At 43.3% G+C, this 25,981-nt stretch overlaps 1 non-coding gene across 1 annotated transcript; it reads left to right on the top strand.

Annotated features, from left to right (window-relative positions):
• Positions 1-12,718: 12,718 nt before the first annotated feature.
• Positions 12,719-12,800, top strand: trnas-gcu (transfer RNA serine (anticodon GCU)). Its single transcript has one exon. It is a non-coding gene; the product is annotated as a tRNA-Ser (tRNA).
• The last annotated feature ends 13,181 nt before the right edge of the window (positions 12,801-25,981 follow it).

Here is a 25,981-nt window from a genome sequence, read left to right as displayed (position 1 = left end):
TCTTGCAGCACAGCAATGTCCACATTGAGTCTTGTGAGTTCCTTGTCGGTCACAGCTGTCTTGTGTGTGTCATCAACCTGCAGAAGGTTGTCGGTAAGGCCAGGACACATGGTCCTCACATTCCAGCTTGTGATGCGAAGGACTGGTGTCTTCTGTGTTGAGTTTGTTTTTCTTGGTGCATAGATTATCAATGCGCCTGTTGAGAGATGACTCTCTAAGCTCCAAGCACCCATTGAAGCAAGCAGGTCATGGCTTCACAGCACCTAACTGACTGGGGGCTGCCCAGCTTGGAGTGAATGGTAGCTATCCAATGAGACACTAACAGCTCTCCCATTGTCCGAAGTAACCCCTAGCGCTCATACTCTACACCAATTGAATGAGAGCTTATAATCAGTAACTGTTTATTCCCGGGTTGTGCTCATGTTTAACCACGAAGCTGGAGTGTCCTCTCTGGGGCACAGGCCTGGGCAAACAGTATGGAGACCCTGAGCATCAGGACCCCCTCTCAGCATTGCTCGTATTGTCCAAAGGAAAGGAAAAACCAGTACTGTTTGTTACCAGCTCTGATGTAGGAGTTGCTGGAAAACTGCCTGATAAGTCACAGGTAACCGCCTCCAGGACTCCACTCCGGATATACTGTCCAGGTTTACTCCCTCAGCCTTCTTATTTATTTATTTAGAGATTCAGTACCGAAGCAGGCCCTTCCAGCCCACCGAGTCTGTACCGACCATCAACCACCCATTTATATTAATCCTACATTAATCCCATATTCCTACCACATCCCCTCAATTCCCCTACCACCTACCTACACTAGGGGCAATTTACAATGGCCAATTTACCTATCAACCTGCAAGTCTTTGGCTGTGGGAGGAAACCGGAGCACCCAGCGAAAACCCACGCGGTCACAGGGAGAACTTGCAAACTCCGCACAGGTAGTACCCAGAATCGAACGCGGGTCACTGGAGGTGTGAGGCTGCGGTGCTAACCACTGCGCCACTGTGTCTTCTCGAGACACCCATTGAGAAGTGAGACCTTTTGCCCAGAGATGGGGCTCTGTTTCTTGGCATCAGGATGGAACCACACACCAGTGGGCCTGTATGACATGCACAAGGATATCACACACTGCCCCATCCCTGGTACAGATCAGAGTCAGGCACTGAACAGATTGCAACACACAAGGACATCACAACCTTCCCGCTCTCTGGGACAGGTCAGTGTGATACACCAAACAAACAGCACCCCACAGGGACCTCAGAAATGCCACGTCCCTGTGACAGATCAAGGTCAGACACTGCAAATATTGCAACCACAGGAACGTCACAAATTGCCCCATCCCTCGGACAGCTCGGGGTCTGACATTGAACATATTGCAACAACAAGGACATTACTGTATAACTCCCTCCATTCTGAAAAACAAGCATTCACCCTACTTTTTACCCTGCAGCCAATTTTGGATCCACACTGCCACTGCCCCTTTAATCCCTTCTGTTTGAATTTTGTTAACAAGTCATAGAGAGATGCAAAACTGAAACAGGCCATCCGGCCCACTGAGTCTGTGCTGACAAACCACCACACATTTTTAGTAATCCTACACCAATCCCATATTCCCTACCACATCCCCACCATTCTCTTACCTACACTAGGAGCAATTTACAACAGCCAATTTACCTATCAACCTGCAGTCTTTGCTTGTGGGAGGAAACCGGAGCACCCAGCAGAAACACACCCAGTCACAGGGAGAACTTGCAAACTCTGCACAGGCAGCACCCAGAACTGAACCTGGGTTGCGAGAGCTGTGAGGTTGCAGTGCCAACTACTGTGCCATTGTGCTGCCCCAAGTCTAGTTTATGGTACCTTTTCAAACACAATTTTGATGTCCAGACACGTACCATCAACCTCACCACCCTCGTCAACTCTCTCTGAAACTTCATCAAAGAAATTAATTCATTAATTATTTCAGACACAATCTTCTGTTAACCAATCTGTACTGGCTGTCGTTTATTAGCCCATGTTCTACCAAGTGACAGTTAATTTCCTCCTGGATAATTGTCTCTAAAAGTTTCCCCACCACCGACATTAGACTAATTGGTCTGTAGTTCCTGGGTTTATCTCTCTTTTTAAACAGGGCTGTAATATTCACAACCCTTGCAGACTTATCTTTTAATTCTGGAAAGTCTATTGCAGACAATCACTTTGGGAATGACATGAACCAATTAAAGCAACAGGATACTTGATTAATAAGTCCAGAACTTTTATTGAGAGTAAAATAGTACTTAATAATTGAAAGTAAAATTATACTTAACAAACTTGGGGAATATAACTTTACAGCTCTGGGGACTGGTCGAGCTTGGTCTCAGAGTGTCACGGTCCTCTTTGTCCAGTCTAGATCCCTCATCAGGTGGAGAACTTGGTTGATGATCTGAGCCTTTACCCCTGAGATCTTCTAGTGTTCCTGCACACTGAAACCTTACAAGATCCCTACTTTTAACCCCTGGATGGCCATCACACCACCATGTAAAATAATAATTGGTCCCAGCTGTTGCTAGGTACATTTAATTAGTTCTTAATGATGTCTTCCACGAACAGTCACCTGTCCTCAGAATCTCAGACATGAGTACAATGGAGTGGTTTCACACTGTCTCCCAATCTGATCTGAAACAAGTTTCCTATTCATTAAATCGAGACTCTTGAAGGTCACGATGTACCAGACCATGGGTTTTATCAGGTGTCCTAGAAAGGTCCATTGTTTGAATAAATTTAGCTGAAACTGCCCTTTCCCACAAAGACACAGAAACTCACAGTAATTAGATTGAACAAACTTTAAATGAAAACCCATTCTCTCTAAAATGTTTATTGATTCATTAATTATAACTCAATCAAGGTTCATTACTTTTACAAGCATCTGTTTCATGATGGGTAGCTACTCATTAATTATGCAGGATACAAACGTTAGTATTGAACACAAAATGGTTCCTTTGGTCATGTGTTCATTATAAAATGGCTTTCGTAACGTTGTTATATGACAATGGATACATTATAAAAATGGTCAAGTTAAACTAAGATCGAACTACCCAAGCTTACCTCCATCCTCCAGTCCTCTGGCATCATTCCCATATTCAAGGAGGATTGAAAGATTGTGGTTCGAGTCTCCGCTATTTCCACCCTGACTTCCCTCAGCAACCCAGGATGCAGCCCATCCAGACCGGGTGACCTTTCTACTGTGAGCACTGCTAACCTTGTAATTGTCTCCTCTTTATCTATTTTCATCCCCTCCAAATTCTCCACTTCCTCCTCCTTTACTGTGACATTTGCAGCATCCGTTTGTTTTGTGATGACAGATGAAATGTACTTAATTAGTACTTCAGCCACACCCTCTGCCTCCACAGGATCTCCTAATTGACCCACCCTTTCATTGACTGTCCATATGTTTGGTAAAAGACTTCAGTGTTCCCAGTTATGTGACCTGCTAATCTTTTCTCATACATCTTGCTGATCTCATTTCCTTTTTCAGCTCTGCTCTGTACTTTCTGTATTCTGCTTGTTTCTCTACTGCAGATGAATCCTCACATGATTTCTCAGTGAATGGTTCTTGAACTATTTTGTAAAAGGATTTAGTTTTGTAAATTTCTCCCCAGCTCCCCTCATGGTCAGGCAGAAAGTTTAACTGCTGTGTTATCAAACAGCAACAGCTTTATTTGAAAAGCCATTGGGACAGGATTCCGGGTTTTAATCCAGTCACAAATTTGGTTCTGATGTCTTGCGGCTCCAGCTGTCACATGACCTGTCAGAGGATGACCTCATAATTGACACAGTCATGGAGCTGTGGGTTGATGTTTAAATTGTTTCAAAATGATTTTCCAGAAGGACAATCAAAATGAATTCATATATAAAAGGTAGATTTTGTGAATTTGTGCTCCCAGTGGAAATTCCTGCAGAGTCTGCTGTTTTTCATATCCCCAATTCCCCACAGGAACCTTTGTGCTCGGAGTCTGTATTCATTACATCAACATTATACAGAATCATTTCATGGGAGACCCCAGTGTGAATTGTCGACAGGTGGGCCAGTTTTAACTTTCAAAGTAACACAGAAGCAAAATACTGCAGATACTGGAAATCTGAAATAAAAACAGAAAATGCTGCAAATATTCAGCAGGTCTGGCAGCATCTGTGGAGAGAGAGACAGAGTTAACGTTTCAGATCTGTGACCTTTCATCAGAACTGAGCTGAAATTGTCTGAGGGACTGAGATTGTGGAATCAATTTCAGGGTCAAAGACATTGTACTTGGTAAGAATAGGAAAATGGAGATTATTAAGTACAGTGCAAAAATATAGATGCTTTTACATTATTTTAATCAAAATTGATTTATACTTTGTGCTCATGAATCCTATCTTTTGATCACAATGACACTGATAACAATGTAAAAAGCAAGACTTTCATTTCATGACTTTTCAAGTGTAGTCACTCAACAGTACAATAGAGTACTCTACAATAAAGATGTATAAGATTCCCACCACACAACTGCCAGACGATGACCATCCCAAACAAGAGAGAATCTAACCATCTCCCTTTGACATACAATGGCATTACCATCGCTGAATCCCCCACTATCAACAACCTGGGGGTTACCATTGAACAGAAACTGAACTGCAGTAGCCATATAAATATTATGGCTACAAGAGCAGGTCAGAGACTTGGAATCCTGCGGCAAGTAACTCACCTCCTGACTCCCCAAAGCCTGACCACAAGTCAGGAGTGTGATGGAATACTCTCCACTTGTCTGGCTGGGTGCAGCTCCAACAATACTCAAGAAACTCAACAGGACAAAGCAGCCCGCTTGATTGGCACCCCATTTACAACATTCATGCCCTCCATCACTGGCACACAGTGGCAGCAGTGTGTACCATCCACAAGATGCACTGCAGCAATGTGCCAAGGCTCCTGAGACAGCACCTTCCAAACCCATGACCTTTATCACCTCGAAGGACAAGGGCAGCAGATGCATGGGAACACCACAACCTGCAAGTTCCCCTCCAAGCCACACACCATCCTGAATTGTAACTGTATCACCGTTCCTTCACTGTTGCTGGGTCAAAATCCTGGAACTCTGTTCATAACAGCAGCACATGGACTGCAGTGGTTCAAGAAGGCAGCTCAGCACCACCTCTCAAGGCAATTAGGGATGGATAATAAATGCTGGCCTAGCCAGCGACACCCACCCCCCATGAATGAATAAAAAAAATGATAATATCCTGTAATCCTCCAAAGTAGAAAATACAGATGGAAATGAAAAATAATAAAACACAGTCAGCATGGATTTCATAAAGAAAGACTTGATTAACCTTATCTTTGAAAAATCAACAGCAATTTACAACAGCCAATTTACCTATCACCTGCAAGGCAGGAAACCGGAGCACCCGGCAAAAATCCAAACGGCAAAAAGGAGGAGAAAGCGAGTTGTGCCACCTAGTGGTTGCGTTGTCAGCAAACGCAGCCTTTATTGACCATCCTTAATTGCCCTTGAGAAGGTGGTGGTGAGTCGCCTTTTTGGAGCTGCTGAAGTCCATGTGTTGTTCGTAAACCCACAATGCTGTTAGGAAGTGAGTTCCAAGATTTTGATCCAGTGACAGTGAAGGAATGGTGATATAATTCCCAGTCAGGACAGTGTATAACTTGGAGGGGAGCTTGCAGATGGTGGTGTTCCCATTGATCCAATGTCCTTCTAGGTGGTCGAGATTGGGGGTTTGGAAGGTGCTGTCGAAGGAGGCTTGGTGAGTTGCTGCAGTGCATCTTGTAGATGGTACACACTGCTGCCACTGTTCACTGGTGGTGCAGGAAGTGAATATTTAAAGTAGTGAATGGAGTGCTGATCAAATGATCTGCTTTGTCCTGGATGATGTTGAGTTTCTTTGGTGTTGTTGGAGCTCCACTCATCCAGGCAAGTGGGGACTATTGCATCACACTCCTGACTTGTGCCTTGTAGATGGTGGACAGGAGGTGAGTTACTTGCAGCAGAATTCCCAGCCTCTGACCTGCTCTTGTAGCTACGGTATTTATATGACTGATCCAATTCAGTTTCTGCTCATTGGTAACCCCCCGGATGTTGATAGTGAAGGATTCAGCAATGGTAATGTCATTGACTGTCAAGGGAAGATGGTTAGATTCACTCGTGTTGGAAATGGTCATTGCCTGGCATTTTTGTGGCGTGCATGTGACTTGCCACTTATCAGTCCAAGCCCAATCTTGCCCAGGTCTCTCTACATGTGGACACGGACTGCTTCAGTATCTGAGGAGTTACTAATGCAACTGAACATTTTGCAATCATCGGTGAACATTTCCACTTCTGACCTTATGATGGAAGAAAGTTTATTGATGAAGCAACTGAAGATGGTTGGGACCAAGGACACTACCCTGAGCGATGTCTGGTACTGAGATGATTGGCCACCAACAACCAGCACCATATTCCTTTGCGCAAGGTATGACTCCAACCAGTGGTGATTTTTCTCCTTGATTGCCATTGACTTCAATTTTGCAAGGGCTCCTTGATGCCCTTGGCAAGAGCAGTCACTGTCACCTCACCTCACCTCCTGAATTCAGCTCTTCTGTCCATATTTGGGCCAAGGCCATAATGAGGTCAGGAACTAAGTGGCCCTGGCAGAACCCAAAATGAGCATTGGTGAGTAGGTTATGACTGTGTAAGTGCTGCTTGATGGCACTGTCAAAGACACCTTCCATCACTTTACTGATGATCAAGAGGAGGCTGATCGGGCAGGAATTGACCGGGTTGGATTTGTCCTGCCTTTTGTACACAGAACATACCTGGGAAATTTTCTACATTGCTGGGTAGATGCCAGTGTTGTAGCTTGGCGGGCAGTGTGGCTAGTTCTGGAGCACAAGTCTTCAGCACTGCAGCCAGGATGTTGTCAGTATCCAGAGCCTTCAGCCATTTCTTGATATCATGTGGAGTGAAGTGGATTTAGCTGAAGATTGGCACCTGTGATGCTGGGGACCTCAGGAGGAGGCCGAGATTGATCATCTACTTGGCAGTTCTGGCTGAAGATGGTTGCAAATGATTCAACCTTGTATTTTGCACTGATATACTGGTCTCCCTTATCATTAATGATGGGGATATTTGTGGAGCCTCGTCCTCCTGTTAATTGTTTAATTATCCACCACCATTCAGGACTGGATGTGGCAGGACTGCAGAGCTTTGATCTGATCTGTTGGTTGTGAGATCACTCAGCTTTGTCTATTGCATGCTGCTTCCGCTATTTGACATGCAAGTAATCCTGTGTTGTAGCTTCACTCATTTTTAGGTCTGCTTGGTGCTGCTCCTGACATGCCCTCCTGCACACTTCATTGAACCACTATTGCTCCCTTGGCTTGATGGTAATGGTAGAGTGAGGGATATGTCAGGCCATGAGGTAACATATTGTGTTTAAATACAATTCTGCTGCTGCTGATGGCCCACAGTGCCTCATGGATGCCCAGTTTTGAGCTGCCAGATCTGTTCATTTCTTCCCTCAGATATAATTGAAAAAAAAATTCTGAAGAAATGCATGAACTAAATAAAAAGGAGAGAGAAATAAATACTGACAAAATAGATGGCAGCATTTGGAAGGTAAAAAGATTTCAGTTTTATTATTGATGAGTGAGAGGAATATATCACACTTTGGGGCTTCTGGAAGTGGATTTACTGATAATCTGGGGAATTGATAGGAAACTGCTTCATGGTTGGTGGAACAAATTCCTGCCCTTTGGGAGGAGCCAACAGCTGCATCTGTCCAATAACAGGCAGAGGAGAAGTACTGTTTCAGGCCTTGTTAGCTCAGTTGGTAGAGCATGAGACTTTTAATCTCAGGGTCTTGGATTTGAGACCCTTGTTGTGTGGTTGTTCTTCCGTTTTTCAGTCTTCATCAGCAGAGAGTTCAAGGAGTGTTTGAAATTAAATTCAACAACATCACCAGATTTCAACTACTCCCCCCCCGCCCCCCTCCCAGTGTAGTTGACAGGACTCTCAACCTCTGCCTTCCCCCTTCCCCTCCCTCCCAGAACTGCGACAGGGTTCCCCTTGTCCTCACTTTCCACCCCACCTGCCTCCACATCCAAAGGATCATCCTCCACCATTTCCGCCACCTCCAGCGTGATGCCACCACCAAACGCATCCTCCCCTCCCCTGTCAACATTCTGAAGGGATTGTTCCCTCCGCGACACCCTGGTCCACTCCTCCATTACCCCCGATACCTTGTCCCCTTCCCAAGGCACCTTCCCATGCAATCGCAGGGGAAATAATACTTGCCCTTTTCCCTCCTCTCTGCTCATTATCTAAAGCCCCAAACACTCCTTTTAGGTAAAGCAGCGATTTACTTGTACTTCTTTCAATTATGTATACTGTATTCACTGCTCACAATGCGGTCTCCTCTAAACTGGGGAGACCAAACGCAGATTAGGTGGAACACCTCTGTTCAGGCCAAAAGCATGATCCTGAGCTTCTGGTTGCTTGCCATTTCAACACTCCCCCCTGCTCTCATGTCAACATTTCTGTCTTTGGCCTGTTCCAGTGTTCCAGTGTTCCAGTGAAAATCAACCCAAGCTTGAGGAGCAGCACCTGACCTTTTGATTCGGCACTCTACAGCCTTGTGGATTGAACATTGTGTTCAATAACATCAGAGCATGACTGGTGTCAGGCAACCACAAGCATTAACACACTCTTTGCCTTTGTCCCAGGACAGCTTTGTTATTTAATCTCTCCTGCCCTCTGCACTATCAAACAAATTCCCCTTTGTTCTCTCCCACATGCCCCTCCCCTTCACTTGTTTAAAACCTAATTCTTTTCTAACCTGTGTCAGTTCTGATGAAAGGTCACAGACCAGAAACGTTAACTCCGTTTCTCTCACCACAGATGCTGCCAGAGCTATTGAGTATTTCCAGCACTTTTTGTTTTTATTTCGGCTTTCCAGCATCTGCAGTATTTTGCTTTTATTGTGTCAGAAAGTCTTTCCTTGATTCAGGACTCATACCTCTCTCCAGAATCTCTCTGCTAAAGATTGAACTTTATCTCATTTCACTCACAACTCAGGGTCAGTGTGGCACAGTGGGACTTCTGGCTGTCTCCCACTTCACAGTCCATCAGTACTAAGAAAACAATGGGGAATATTACTCACATGTTGTGTTCTGTAACTTTTTACGAACACTTTAATGTATATATTGTCTTCCAAAGCAGTGACAGAATGGTGGCTTCAGTGTGTTGTTGAAAGAGCTTTGTGGAGTTCGTGCTGTACTAACAGTTCAACAGTTCTTGGTTCAATACCAGGTTTTGGTACTTTCAACCTCTCCTGTGTCTTTTTCTTTGGCTCCAATTGTCAAGCTGCATGATTTACTCTGAAATTAGCACCAGAGAACCAAGGCACCAGCGAGCATGAAGAGCTGAAATTAGCACAGATCAAATCCACTTAATTTTTCTGACTGAAGATGGTTGCAAATGCTTCAGCTTCATCTTTTGCACTGACGTGCTCAGCACCACCATCATTGAGGATGTGAATGTTTTTGGAGCCTCCTCATCTTGTTAGTTATTTAATTATCCACCGCCATTCACGACTGGATGTGGCAGGACTGTGGAGCTGTGATCTGATCCTGAGGGAGATATCCATGTGTGGAGTGACGGGATGTATGGAGAGTGATCATGAAGAGGGTGACCGAGCCTGGAGTGGAAGCTTTCTGTGGAGGTGCAGGAGTAGGCATTCAGCCCCAGTGTTTTATAAATTTTTAGCATAACTTATTTGCTTTTACTCTATGCCTCTATTAATAAAGCCAAGTGTCCTGTTTGCTCTTAGCAACCTTTTCAAACCTTGATCAAAAAAGATTGATGTACATTGTCTCATTCTTCCTCCCAAACTGTATCACTTCACAATTCTCTGTGTAAAATTTTATCTGTTGTGTGAAAGCCCATTTTACCAGTGTGTTTAAGTTCCTCTGAAGTGTGTTACTGTCACTGGCATAGGACGAAATTCACGAGCATTCTTTGATGCTATCTCCGTGGAAAGAGCAATCTTACACACGAGCTCAATTTGGGATTTTGTGTGTTTGGTATCTTTCCTCATCCACCAATATAAGCACAAATCTGTCTCATAATGTACGGTCTAAGAATGTGCCAATGTTGCAATGTGGTGATAAATTCTTCAGTGTCACAATGCACTCACCAACTGTTTCACTACTTTTCTGATTTCTGGATCCAAGTTTGTAGCTTTCCGCGATCTCTAGTGGATTCGGGTTGAGCCTCACTTCAACAAAGAAACGGAAAATTATGATTTAAAGATTACACTGTCATTCATTCACATCTCTGTCTTCTCCTGAACTTCGAGTTCAAATTTGTTTGTGAAGTTGATTCACACGTTAAGACAGCACAATCTTTGTCTTTGTGAAGGAAGTGATTTGGGAATGGTTGTTTGAAACTGTCCCTTCTTGCACAGAAATTCAGTGCAAATACTTGATCACTTACAAGTTCCTTGAGAGAAATTTGTTCACAATCGCATTCGACACGGAAACTGCCTCAGCATTCATCTCACTGAAGCAGAATGTGACCGTGTTGTATGTTTCAGAATGTTGGTGACGTTATTTGTCGCTTTTAACTGAGACTGGGACACAGGGCAAGGTTGATCCGAGGTTGGAATATATTATCATTCAGGACTTAGAAAAATCAACAGGAACCAAATAAGAAAACCCAGTCTCCAGATTTGAGAATCTGTAGATTCGCTTTGGGAAAGTGAATCAGAGCAGAATGAAGGGTGAACTGTCCAGAAGAGATGAAGACACAGCTCAGTCAACACGTTCCCCTGGTTTATGATGCTGGAACATTCCTCACACAGAAATGATTCAACCCAATGACAAACATTCTTACAGCTGATAATTTATGCTACTGATTTAAGGACTGTCTCATGTGGTTACCGAGTGACGACGAGAAGATATTAAACTTTGTTCTATTCAATCTAGCTGTGATGAAGTTTGAATTTTTCGACCTTTTATAAACAGTATTTGAAGGGTCTCGGTAACAATGTTCAGTGTTGATGAGAGTGGGGTCTGGGTGAGAAGCTGCTGAGTGTGACAGGGTCAGGACTGGATGCAGGAAGTTCTCTGACAGTCTCCCTCTATCTCTCTAATGGGTTTGAGTTGATTTACGACTGGTAGCTTTTATTTTACTTTTCTTATTTAGAGATACAGCACTGAAACAGGCCCTTCGGCCCACCGAGTCTGTGCCAACCAGCAACCACCCATTTATACTAATCCTACATTAATCCCAAATTCTCTACCACATCCCCACCATTCTCCAACCACGTACCTACACTGGGGACAATTTACAATGGCCAATTTACCTATCAACCTGCAAGTCTTTTGGAGGTGGGAGGAAACCAGAGCACCCGGCGGAAACCCACACAGACACAGGGAGAACTTGCAAACCCCACACAGGCAGTACCCAGAACTGAATCCTGGTCACTGGAGCTGTGAGGCTGTGGTGCTAACCATTGCGCCACTGTGCTGCTGTTGGTGCTTTGATAAATGAAGGAAGTTCCCTCCACCCATTTTTTTTGGACAGTGTGGCAGAAGGATGTGAAGGGTTAATGCTGAAGATAGTGGGATCAACCCCTCCCACTGTCAGAGTGATGATGTAACAGTCACATGAGATGAGGTTTGGGAGAAGAGAGAGCAGCACCAAGGATGCTAGCTTAGCAGGCTTGATGAGTGTGTATATAGTACTGTGTAAATTAGAAAGAGTTCTTAGTTCTTTCAGCAGGAACTGTGTCCAGAAAATATCGAGAAACTCACAATTTTATTATTCAGGAGTCAGAACACAGATATTAATTCCAAGTGACAGTTCTGGGACCAATTAACAAAAAAAGTAGAGAATAATATTGCTCACTGATTGAAATCCCCCCGTGAGGAGACAGTTAAACAGGTGATCTGTTGGGGCATCCTTCGATCCAAGGTTTCAGCAACATTTAATCTCCCTTTTTGGTGAAATTCTCTGTTATTTGCAACTTTTTTTATCAGCTTTGATGGGCGAGTGAAAAAACTGAAAAAATGGAACTGTTCCATCCTTTCTTTTCTTCCTTCTTCTCTTCTTTCCATCAGTTTCTCTTTTCTGTCCCAGATCAATATAATGATGAGAATCCCACTTTAATCTGCTGTTTCTGGTGTTTTATCCATTCCAACCAGAATTCAACATTCCAATCAAATCTATTTGTTATTCCACAGTGTCTCTCCATGTGTTTTATTCTGTTGTATTCTCTCACAGTCTGTTTGATGATCAATGTTACAGCTCACTCTCTGTTCTGGTGAAGATCAGAAGCAGTGATATCTGTTTACACCACACGACAAGTTGGTCTGAGGCTGTGTCTCTCTGATCATGTGGAGTTAAAGCAATTCTTCCAGTCAGTTCGTTCAGTTGTCATTTCATGAGAAATTCGGTCATCATGACTTCGTCAGTGACCTCATGGTTCAGGTGTCTGAGTGATGTTAATCATGATGTGATGAAATGATTGTATGTTCCAGTCTTTCCGTGGTGGGTTTTCACACTGAGTAGAAATGTGTTGGACATGGTCTGAAAATGTTTCACACCGCTCCATTCCCAACTTCATTTACTTGCAGAAGATATATTTCCATCATGACACAGCTCGCTGCACAGCTAGAAGCTGTGCTGAAGGTGACAGCCATGCTTATGCAACTGACAAGGTGGCTGAGAGGTTAAGGCGATGGACTGCTAATCCATTGAGCTTTGCATGCGTGGGTTCAAATCCCATACTTGTTGCTAGTTTATGAACTATTTATTTTTGGGGGAGTTTATGTGTCAAGTCAGCCTCAAAACCCGTTTTTGTCTGTGTCCAGACAGTGATTCCAGAATTGGTTATACTTTATTAAAATTGAGACAGACAATTGGAATTCTTCACCCAAACTGCACTGGAATGAAGATCAAATAGGGATCACGAAACGGAGCAGGATTTTTCTTCCCCTCCTTCCTTCCATCTTTACTTTCTCTGGCTTTGCACCAAGTGAAAGACAAATGGGAAAAGCAAATGGCGAGGGAGCAGATGCAGAAAATTATCCTTTGGCAAGAAATTTATTTTCATATCTTCTTGATAGATTAATTGAGTGAGCAATGCTTTGGCAGATGGAGTTTGAAATGAGGGGTCATCTAGGACCTACGAAAGATAGATCAGAGTGTTTTTTTGGAAGAGGTGAGATGTTAGAAACGGCGGAGGAGCAGAGACCCGAATACTGAATTAATAAAAGCTAGTGGACTGGTAGAAAATAATGTAAAAAGTGAACAGAATATGAAGATTGGAACTCATGTTGCAGTGATATAAAGCTCTGTGCTCCTGAAGTAAATGTCCAAGCCCAGATTGTGGGGAATCTGTGGAGAGTGATTTGGTTTTTATTCATTCTTGGGTGTGAGTATCGCTGATAAGGCGAGCATTTATTCCCCATTCCTATTGCCGTTGAGAAAGTGGTGGAGAGCTGCCTTCTTGAACTGATGCAGTCCATATGGTGCAGGAACACCCACAGTGCTATTGGGGAGGGAGTTCCAGGATTGTGACCCAACAACAGTGAAGAAATGGCGATATCGTTCCAAGTCAGGATGGTGAGTGACTTGGAGGGGAACCTGCAGGTAGTGAGTTCCCATGCATCTGCTGCCCTTGTCCTTCGAGGTGATAGTGGTCACGAGTTTGGAAGGTGCTGTTGAAGGATACTTGGCGAGTTGCTGCAGTGCATATGGAGATGGTACACACTGCAGCCGCTGTTTACTGGTTGTGGAGGGATTGAATGTTTAAGGTGGCGGGTTAGGTGCCGATCAAGTGTGCTGCTTTGTCCTGGATGGTGTTGAGCTTCTTGAGTGTTGTTGAGTGGGATGTATTCCATCACACTCCTGACTTGTGCCTTGTAGATGGTGGACAGGATTTGGGGTGTCAGGAGGTGAGATACTTGCTGCAGAATTCGTAATCTCTGACCTGCGCTTATAGCCACAGCATAGATGTGACTGGTCCAGTTACGTTTCTGGTCAAGATGTTGATGGTGGGGGATTTAACGATGATAATGCTTCTGAATATCCAAAGGTAGATTTTTTTTCTCTCTCATTGGAGATGTTCACTGCTTGGCACTTGTGTGGCCAGAAGGTTGCTTGTCACTTATCAGCTCAAGCCTGAATGTTGTTCAGGTCTTGCTGCTTGCAGGCACAGACTGCTTCAGTATCTGAAGAGTTGTGAGTCATCATCTAACATTCCCACTTCTGACTGATGTTGAAGAGAAAGTCGTCAATGAAACAGCTGGGATGTTTGGGTCTGCGACACTACCCTGAGAAACTCCTGAGGCAATGTCCTGGGCTGAGATGATTGGCCTCCACTAACCACAACATCTTGTTTTGTGCGAGGTATGACTTCAACAAGTGGAGAGTTTCCCCCTGATTCCCATTGACTTCAATTTTGCTCGGGATCCTTGATGCCACACTCACTCAAGGGCAATCACTCTCACCTCTCCTCTGGAATTCCAGTCTTTCATCTCTGTTTGGACCAAGCTGCAATGAGGTCATACGAACATAAGATCAGATGAACTAGTAGCAGGAGTAGGCCATTTGGCCCCTCGAGCTTGCTCCGCCATTCAATAGGATCATGGCTGACCTGATCATGACCTCAACCCCACTTTCTTGCCTGCCCACATAACCCTTGGCTCTCTTGTAGATAAAAATCTTGAAGCCATTCAATGACCCAGCCTCCACTGCTCTCTGCGGTAAAGAATTCCAAAGATTAATGACCCTCTGAGAGAAGAAATTCCTTCTTAAATGAAAACCCCCTAAATCTGAAACTGTGTCCCCTAGTTCTAGATTCCACCACGAGAGAAAACATCCTCTCAGCATCTACCCTGTCAAGCTCCCTCAGAATCTTATATGTCTCAATACGTTCTCCTTTCATTTTTCTCAACTCCAATGAGTATCGGTCCAACCTGCTCAACTTTCCTCATGAGACAACACCTTCATCACAGGAATTAATCCAATGAACCTTCTCTGAACTGCCTCCAATGCATGTATACCCCTCCTTAAATAAGGAGACCAAAACTGTACACAGTACTCTAGGTGTGGTTTCACCAGCACCATGTACATTTGTCGCAAGACTTCTCTACTTTTATACTCCATCCCCTTTGCAATAAAGGTTAACATTCCATTTGCCTTCCTAATTATTTGGTGTACCTGCATGGTAACGTTTTGTGATTCATGTACGAGGACACCCAGATCCTTCTACACCGCAGCATTCTGTAATCTCTCACAATTTAAATAATATTTTCCTTTTCTATTCTTCCTACCAAAGTGGATAACCTCACATTTTCCCACATTCTACTCTATCTGCCAAATTATTTCCTGGAGTTGAGAGACCCTGGTAGAACCTAAATTGAGCATCGATGAGCAGATTATTGCTAAGTGTGTGGTGCTTGATAGCACTGTTGGTGACATCTTCCATCACTTTGCTGATGATTGATAGTAGACTGATGGGGCGGCAATTGGTCAGATTGGATTTGTCCTGCATTTTTTTTATGGAGAGGGCACACTTGGGTAATTTTCCACATTGTCAAGTAGATGCCCGTGTTGTAGCTCTACTGGAACAGCTTGGCTGAGAGCGCAGCTAGTTCTGGAGCACAAGTCTTCAGTACGAGTGTGGAAGTGAGCAGAAAGGCATGGCACGATGCTTAATGGGAAATATAGCCAAGTTAGGAATAGTAGCTTTGCTGAGCTTTGATTTTAAGTGGCAGAAACCACAATGAAATAGTTAAAAGTAAAGGCAGAGCGAGTGAGACTGTAAAGACTAGCCGACACTGGTAATTGCAAAGATATCTGTTCTTTATGGCCTGATTGTGTGACTCCCTGTGGTTTGGAACAAATGGACCCCTGTGAATCAAATGATGTCCATCCCTGTGTGAGTGATAAGGAGTGCTCGGCCCCTCTTATCTTCGTGAACTGCTACTACTTGATGTAGCTGCAGACTGCACGAAACACTCAGGAACGTACACCTAATAGAGATAGCAGGATGCGCCGCAATTACTTGTCACAAGGTAGAGACAGACTCATGATCCATGTAGGGAGTGAGACTAGAATAATTATAAATGATTCCTATGCTCTTGCTAATTAGCTTGCTTGTCCGCTTTGTTTTATGTTGCTGGTACAAAACAATATTTTATTAGTAACAAGTATGTATTGAGAATGGAGTGTATTGTCACCTCAGTAACAGATGTACTGCATGTCACCACGTGGGTGAAGTCGAACTGTATCGCACTGATTGGTAAAACAAGGGGGTATAGCATGAATCTTAATGTATAAACAGTCCTACCTGAATCAAAAAACTTCACTTACTCCAGTGGACCAGACAGACTCTGGGTGGAGTCAGTGTCGTTGCATTAGAGTAAGTCAGCCGGCTAAATGCGCAAATAAAGTAATTGATTTTACCTACACATCCGACTCAGTATATTTACTGAACCAGACTGAAGGCAAAAAGAACTCAGAATTACACTAGAGCCGGAATGTTGTTAGGGCCCATAGTCTTTGCTGTATCGAGTGCCTTCAGCTGTTTCTTGCCATTATGGGGAGTGAAGCAAATTGGCTGAAAACTGGAAGCTGTGATGCTGGGGACCTCAAGAGGCCGAGATGAATCATCCACTGAGCAATTTCTGACTGAAGATGGTTTCAAATGCTCCAGCTTCATCTTTTGCACTGACGTGCTCGGCTCCACCAACATTGAGGATAGGGATGTTTTTGGACCCTCCTCATCTGGTTCGTTATTTAATTGTCCTCCACCTTTCATGACTGGATACCTAGTTTCTCAGGGCAGTGACCTAGGCCCAACCATCCTCAGCTGTTTCATTGATGGCTTTCTCTTCAACATAAGTCAGAAGTGGGAATGTTCGCTGATGATTCACAACTCCTCAGATACTGAAGCAGTCTGTGCCTGCAAGCAGCAAGACCTGAACAACATTCAGGCTTGAGCTGATAAGTGACAAGCAACATTCTTTGATCTGATCCTGAGGGAGATATCCGTGCGTGGAGTGGCGGGATGTATGGAGAGTGATTCTGAAGAGGGTGTCTGAGCCTGGAGGGAAGAATCTGTGGAGAGTGGTCCTCAAAGGATGTCCGTGTCTGGAGATTTAGGATCTCTGAAGAGGGTCTCCGAGCCCATAGTGCTGGGATGTATGGAAAGTGATCCTGAAGTAGGTGTCCGAACCTGGAATGGCGGGATCTGTGGAGAGTGATCCTGAAGTGGGTGTCCAAGCCTGGAGGGCAGAATCTGTGGAGAGTGATCCTGACGAGTGTGTGTAAACCTGGAATTGAAGCTTTCTGTGGAGGTACAGGTGGAGGCCATTCATTCCCAGTATTTTAAAGAGGTTTGGCATAACTTATATGTTTTTACTCTATGCCTCTATTAATAAAGCCAAGTGTCCTGTTTGCTCTTAGCTACCTTTTCAATCCTTCTCACATTGGTGCACATTGTCTCTCTGCTCCTGCACCCAGTTTAGAATTGTAACGTTTCATTTATATGGCGTTCTTCCTTCCAAATTGTATCACTTCACACTTCTCTGTGTAAAATTTCATCTGTTATGTGAAAGCCCATTTTACCATTTTTTTTTAAGTTCCCCTGAAGTGTGTTCCTATCACTGGCATAGGACAAAATTCCTGAGCATTCTTTAATGCTATCTCCATAGACAGAGCAATCTTATACGCGAGCTCAAATGTAGGATTTTGTGTGTTTAGTATCTTATTTCACCCACCAATATAAGCACAAATATGTCACGTAAATCTTGTTCACTGCAGTCCCTGCTGCTGTTTGCTGCCTATATTTACAGACTTTAATCTCAACCTCGTCACCATGTTCTCTAATATATTCAAGGGGCATCAGCAGAGAAAATGTTCACCAAGCATGGCAAGTGCAAGGAAATGTTTTTTATGTCATTATGTCATGAACATAATATACAAATTTTTATACGTGTGAATCATCAAGATATGTCTTCAGAAATGGAACCCCGTCACAATAAACACTGTCACCTTTCAATGTTTAGCAGACAGGTTTGACGGCCTGATGTGTGTGATTCCCATATTAATGTGTTTGTACAAAGTTCGGGGAAAGATGGAGATACGAATAATTTACAGGGAAATCTTTTAAACATATTACCACATCTCTCACTCACAAAGATCTGCAAACACATGGATTCAGAAAGAACCTGAGTACAAAATCAGCTAAAATAAACACAGCCAGAGAGACTTGCGATAACCTGCAGCTCAGGGAAAGTACATGATGTTATGGAAGGGATTCTGTTTCTTTTGTTAAAATATTTTTTGAAGAAGTCATAATCAAACTGAATAAGTGTAGAACCAGTTCTTTTTCAAGAGGGCACCAAAAGAACCAATTTGGCAACTATGTTTACTGGTTGTCACATGATTCAAGTTAAATATAGAACAGAAACCCTGGTAACCGGGAGAAATGTGGTTAGTGAAGTCAGTCATGCCACTTGAATGGACAACCTTGGCAGCAGCAGCGCAAACCGAAGACAGCAGAAAACTCACAACCTTTGGTTGTAGTAGTCAGTGTGTTTTACCTGCTGGAGTGAGCAGCTGATAAAGTTAGCCTGAAGAATCGTCAAGGAAGGAGAGAAGACCACAACCCAGTTTGTTTTCCAGAAAATCTTTAAAAGACCCTGAGAAGTCCACTGAGTTAATTCATCTTGTCGCATGTCTTTGAAGAAGGCCTGCTAAAATTAATTCTCAATGCCTTCTGAAAAGAACTGTTCTGAAATACCCTAGTGACCTGTCTACGTATATTCGGAAGTTAGACTGCATTCCAGTTTTGGAGCAACATATCTCATCTGATGATTTCTTCAATAATGAGCAAATAAACAGCCCAAGAGGTTTTTTTTGTCTGCAACAGAGTGCTGAATTAAAAAAAAAATCCCTTTTATTTTTTCAGCTATCCGGTGTGTGTGTGTGTGTGTGTGTGGCTCGAAGACGAAAAAAAGGACTTTATAAGTTGTTCAAGGTGAAAAAGGAACTTTTAAAATTTCCACCTGTGTGTTTATGCTTTACTTCATGACTAGTTAAAACTTATTCGACAATAAATGGATAATTTTGTTGTTCATTAAAGAAACCTGGTCAGTGTCTTCTATTCTGGGAAAAATAGAGTACATGATTGACTGTATCAGTATGTGGGAAAAGTTCACATAGATGTTGTGACATGTGGAGAAGTGGGATGAGAATAAAGAGTGCCCTCCTCTGCCCCGAGTTGTCACAGCACTTGTGATCTGGTTCAGTGGCTTAATTGGTTCGAGTGTTTGTCCAATAATCAGAAAATCTTGGATTCATATCCTTGCTTCAAAAGTTTAGCTATCAATCATTTACATCCATTTTCTTGTGAACTTTAACTTTTCTTATGAATTTTATTCACACAAGAAAACAGCTCAGTGGTTGCCTTTGTGAAGGATGTGAGTTTGGAACGGCTGTTCCTCCTTGTACAGATGTCCAGTGCTAATATTTCAACGGCAACTCAATCCCCTACAATTTCTTTGAGAGCAATGTGTTTGCAGTTGCATTTAACCTGGAAAACAGCTCAACATTAATCTCACTGAAGGAAAGTGTGACCGTGTTGTATGTTTCAGAGTGTTTGTGTCGTTTTGTGTCTCTTTTAACCAAGACTATAACACGACGCAAAGGGGAGGGTTGATCCGAGGTTTAGAATATATTATCATTCAGGAGCAAGAAAAATCAAAAGGAACAAAATAAGAAAACCCAGTCCCCAGATTTGAGAATCTGTAGATCCACTTTGGGAAAGTGAATCAGAGAAGAATGAAGGGTGAACTGTCCGACTGCCCAGAAGAGATGAAGACACAGCTCAGTCAGCACGTTCCCCTGGTTTATGATGCTGGAACATTCCTCACACAGAAATTATTCAATCAATATTCATCTGCCAAGTCGGTCTGAGGCTGTGCCTCTCTGATCACGTGGAGTTAAAGCAATTCTTCCAGTCAGTTAGTTCAGTTGTCATTTCATGAGAAATTAGAAGTCATCATGACTTCGTCAGTGACCTAATGGTTCATGTGTCTGAGTGATGTTAATCATGATGTGATCAAATGATTGTATGTCCCAGTCTTTCAGTGGTGGGTTTTCACACTGAGTAGAAACGTGTTGGACATGGTCTGGAAATGTTTCACACCACTCCATTCCCAAAAGGCCATGACCTGATGTGATGGAAATTTCATTTACTTACAGAAGCTACATTTCCATCATTGCACATCTGGCTGCACAGTCAGGATCTGAGCTGAAGGTGACTGTCCTGCCCAAATTTCCATAGAGGCAAAAAAGACATGTGATGGGTGGCTGGCACAAAGCTGGGTGATGAGGTGTCTGAGAGGTTAAGATGATGGATTATTAATTCCTTCTGTTTTACATGTATGAGTTTGAATCCCATCTGCAACAACAGTTTATAAAATGTTCAATCCATTGTTTCTTTGTAATTCACCAGCTTTTGCAGAAAAGTAGGTCTTAAGCTGTTGCAGTACCTGTTAGAAAGATAGTCTAAGTTATTCTGAAGCCATCTTCCAATGTCATCTACATGGAAGCAGGATTTTAAAGGATAAGATGTAGTTTTTAAAAGTCACTTCAATCTTACTCGAGTCTTTACAAAGAAGCCTGGTAAATCTTGATAAAAAGTCATATATATTTAGAGATCTTTTAAAAGCACTTCAATCTTGTTAATAAAAAGTCAGATGTAAATTTAAGAACTCTGATAAGGCCATGCTAAAAAGTTACATACAATTAAGAAACAAAATACAACATTTAAAATGTCTGAACTCCCTCTGAAAGTTGACCCCTGCTGCTGCCGGTGTCTTCCTGGAATAGTGGAGCTGTTGTGTCAACAGAAAAGTCCTTCCCGAGCACCCCTGAGCCTGTTGGTACCGGCTCTAATCCAACCCAGGTAAAAATAAGGGTACGTTGTGGGCAATGAGCCCAAATTGCTGAACTACAGGTCCCTGTCACTTTAAAGAGTGGGCTGGTGCGATTATGATCAGAGGCTCCTTCTAAGCACATTTCTCACCACCACAACTTCCAGATGCTGGTGTTAGTGTGTGCATGTACTGGCAGTTGCACTGCTGTTCAGACCCTCAATAGCAGTGAAAGTCTCAGTGTTTGCTGCTATTGGGACTGTAAAATCCAGGCCAATATCGCACAGTCCTGTTAGATTTGCTCTCCCTCTGCACAAAATCAAACTCCATGCAGTGTCTTTCACTCACTCCTGTTTCCAGCCCTGACGGTGCTGAAATCCCCTATCAAAGGTACACAATCCAGTTGACTTCTGATCAAATACCTCCTTCCTCATTCAATAGAGGAAACAGAGACATGAACAGGAGTCAGGTGCAAGAAAGTTTCACCAACAGAGCAAAGAAAGGCCCCAACAAAAGTCACACCTACTTTCCAAATCATTTCACTGTAATATTCTTTCACTTGTTTTGTAAGATGACTGCAATAAATCTGAAAATGAGCACCATGAGGTTTGTGTTCACTAGTCATTTGTTCTCCTGTGTTTGTCTGTCAGGTTTGCAATTCAGTTTGTATTGGATATTGAAGAGAATCACTTTTCAAGATGATTGCACATTGTACTGTGTTTAAAGCAACCAAATTGTAAAATGGCAGATAATGAATGTTTCAATACCTGTGTGACCAGATTCTTCCAATGCTTTTCAACAGCTAGATTGATGATGCTTGTAATCTGTATCCTGTGGAGAATGGGAGAGGAGAATAAAAACATGGTGCATGAACAGGACAGACTGTGTAAAATGGGAGCACAGAAATACTGCCACCTCATTGAAAGTTAATGAGATTTATTCGAAGTCAGACACCTGTCCACAATGAACAAGTGAATACATTAATTGTCCACTTTCAATCTAAATGGGACTGAGGTTCCAACAGAGAAGTTTTCTGGAAAATACCTGCTGCAGTTTTAAAATTGATGAACTGGAACATCTTATACTAACTTTCAAATAACTGTAGTGATTGTATAGTTCTCATAGTGGAGAGGAGTTGTTTATAAAGATAAGCAGAAAGACACATTTGTGGATTGGTGAATGAGCTTTATCTTTCTGAAATGTATTTGTCCATTGGTTGCAGGTCACTGGAAATTATTTTTTACATTTCAATTGTAGCAGCAGCAGTTAGCAGCAAAATGTCTGATTAATCAGAATAGTGGGTCTGGGAAACACTTAAACAGCCGAGACCCTGTAAAACAGAACTCCAAGTAATAGTTTAAATGAGGCACTGAACTGACAGAGCGGTAAAGGCCTGCTCAGGTCAGGAAAAATACCCGACCCGAACCACACAGAACCACATTGGACCCGAGCCCGACCCGGCCCGAGTATCTCCATTTATTCCCAAGCCCAAACTAACCCGAGCCTTACCCGACCACCGGAATGTTCACTTTATCTACCTCCCGATTCCGAATCTACAGGAAGCTGCAGCATGAGCGCAATGACGTCATAGAGATGCTCACTTGCTCACTGAGCAGACTCAGAGTTTCCCTCCTTAATGACCCGGACTCCCAGCTTAGGTTGGCTTTTCAACTTTTGACAATTATGAAACTCAACTTCCCAGCAGAGTTAAATGTAATACTTACTGTGTGTGTCCGACCCGGACTCAGTCCAACCTGGACCCAGCCTGACCTGAACCTGACCCAACCTGACCTGAGCCCGACATGACCCGAACCCGACACAGGTCGTCGGGTCCCGTCGGGTTCAGGTCAGATCGCAGGCCTTCACAGAGTGGAGGTCAGATGAGGATTGAATTAATTTCAATCACTGAATCTAAACAAGAAGTAAATCTGTCAGGAATGGAAGACTTTGCTTTATCTGTGAGCTTGTGGCACAACGGTAGCGCGTCTGGCTCCACATCAGAAGGTTGCGTATTCAAATCACGTCAAGCTCAGTTGTGTTTTACAGCAGCTCAAGTTCCTGGATTTTGTATCAGAAGAGAGTTCGATCTATTGGAATGTTCAGTGAATGGTTGAATTTCAAGATCAACTTTAATAGATTAAAGTCCTGATTTCTGGTTCCTTTCCATTTCCATGCTCAGTTCTTATTTCACACTGTTTTATATCAGAACAATGTTTCAGGGATGTGATGTGTCCATTGTTTGTACAATCGCTCTGTCACCCAGTGTGAGAAATAAAACACAAACCGCACAGCGTGCGGCTCAAACCCATACCTGGCTCTGTCTATAGGCCGCTTAGTTCAGTTGGTTAGGACGCAGTGTTGATAACAACAAGGCTGTGGATTTGATCACCATGTGCGCTGTCACATGGTCAGTCATTAATTTGACACATTTTTGTAACACTTAAAATCCAACTTTTAGATGCAAACAAGTTTACATAAAATGTCAAAGGGAATTTATTTTGAATAACATCCATTGTATCTTTGTCACTGGTCTGGAGTAACACAGAATTCTTTCCAATTATCTTCCATTTGCTGATAAACGTTGAACTCGTGGCCTTTCTCGTTAATGGTCACGAGCAGCAAAAACAGACAGAGTGAGTCTGACCGCCCAGAGATGTGGAAAAGGCTTCAGTTTGGGACAAATGCAGCAAATCAAATGTTCACCCGGCCCCGAAAGATTCAAAAACTGGGGAAAAGGACACAAGGAGATAGAGAATAAGCTACAGCAGACAATGTATATATTTCCCATCCTTGATATCTCTCTATTCCAATCCAACCTTCAGAGTTGGGTAAATAATTTCAGTGTAAATTGTGCAGCTCAAGAGTCAAAACCAAAGGGTGATGCAGAATAAAGGAGAACTGCCAAAACCCCAGATTCAACCAGGGATCTTCAGTCTAACACACTCCCAACTGAGCTATTTCAGTCACACAGGCTTGGGATGATAAGTGGCAAGTAACATTCGCACCACACAAGTGCCAGGCAATGACCATCTGCAACAAGAGAGAATCTAACCATATCCCTTTGACATTCAATAGCATTACAATCACTGAATCCCCCACTATCAACATCATGGGGGTTACCATGGGTAGCCATACAAATAACGTAGCTACAAGAGCAGGTCAGAGGCTTGGAATCCTGAGGCGAGTAATTACAGTGCAGCTGTTGGCTCCACCCCAGGGGCTGAATTTGTTCTGTAAACCATGAAGCAGCTTCCTCTCAAATCCCAGGTTTATCAATAAATCCTCTTACAAAAGCCCCAAAGTGTGATATATTCCTCTCACTCATCCATGACTCTTTGACTCCCCAAAGCCTGTCCACCATCCACAAGGGACAAGTCAAGAGTGTGATGGAATACTCTCCGCTTGCCTGGATGGGTGCAATTCCAACTCAAGAATCTCAACACCGCCAGGACAAAGCAGCCCGCTTGATTGGCACCCCATCTGCAAGCATTCACTCCCTCCACCATCGACCCTCAGTTGCAGAGTGTGTACCGTCTACAAGATCCACTGCAGCAATGCACCACGACTCCTTAGACAGCACCTCCCAAATCAGTGACCTTTAGCTCCTAGAAGGGCAAGGGCAGCAAATGCAGGGGATACCACCACATGCAAGTTCCCCTCCAAGCCACACACCATCCTGACTTGGAACTATATCGCCGTTCCTTCACTGTCGCTGGGTCAAAATCCTGGAACTCCCTTTCTCACAGCACTGTGGGTGTACCTACCCCACATGGACTGCAATGGTTCAAGAAGACAGCTCACCTCCACCTTCTCATGGGCAATAAATGCTGGCCTAGCCAGCGATGCCCACATCGCATGAATGAATGAATAAAAAAGTGAAGTATCCCTTGTGTCATTCTTTTGGTAGAAAATATAACCCTGGTGGAATTGCCCCTCCCAATCACACCTCACTTCATAGAACATAGAAAATGGAGAAAATTTATGGCACAGAATGAGACCATTTAGCAATCGTGTCTGTGCCAGCTGAAAAAGAGCGATCCAGCCCAATCCCACTTTCCAGGTCTTGGGAATGGGATCTGAACAGATCTCAGAGCTCACATTATGTGAATGTTCTGTTGAAGTATTGGTGAGCTGATATACCACGGGAGATTCACACTGTTAGACACAGTGTGAAATACATTCAAGTATTTATAAAACATTGTAACATGTGAGTAATATTCCCCATTGCTTTCTCAGCACTGATGAATTGTGAAGTGGGAGACAGCCAGAAGTCCCAGTGATCCACACTGGCCATGAGCTGAGAATGAAATGAGACAAAGTTCAGTCTTCAGCAGCGAGTTGCTGCACAGAGGTAAGTGTCCTGAATCAAGGAGAGACTTTCTCATACTGCTGTTGAATCTCATTTCAAACATCCTTGAACTCTCTGCCGAGGAATTCAGAGCTGGAGAATGCCTGTAAAATCAGCCTAAAAAGGAAATAAAAAACACACACCATGGGGCTCAGACTCAAAAACTTGAGATTCAGAGTTTCATGCTTTCATCGACTGAGCTCACTAGGCCTGAGACAGTGTCCCCGTCCTGTCTGTTATTGGACGGTGCAGCTGTTGGCTCCACCCCAGGGACTGAATTTGATCTGTAAACCATGAACCAGCTTCCTCTCAAATCCCAGGTTTATCACTAAATCCTCTTAAAAAGCCCCAGAGTGTGACATATTCCTCTCACTCAACCAGAATAAAAGTTACATCTTTTGCTCTTTTTACCTTCCAAACATTGACTTCTATTTTTCTCAGCATTTATTTCTCTCTCTTTTTTATATTGTGCATTTCCTAATAAACATTTCATTTCAATTATTTATGAGGGATGTGTCTCTCCATCAGCTATGGAGCAGTTGCCTTGCTGCCCGGCCTGTTCCATGGCCTCCTCCTCCATTGGGATGAGGACATGGCGATAAGGCACTCCACGGCCAGTCTTGACACGCTCTTTCCGATTGTGGGCTGTCTTCTCCTGCAGCCACTATGATGAACAA

This window comes from Heterodontus francisci, unplaced genomic scaffold, assembly GCF_036365525.1.
Source record: "Heterodontus francisci isolate sHetFra1 unplaced genomic scaffold, sHetFra1.hap1 HAP1_SCAFFOLD_52, whole genome shotgun sequence".
Lineage (NCBI taxonomy): Eukaryota > Metazoa > Chordata > Chondrichthyes > Heterodontiformes > Heterodontidae > Heterodontus > Heterodontus francisci.
The sequence above is the reverse complement of the archived record's forward strand: the minus strand, read 5'-3'. Positions and strand labels throughout refer to the sequence as shown.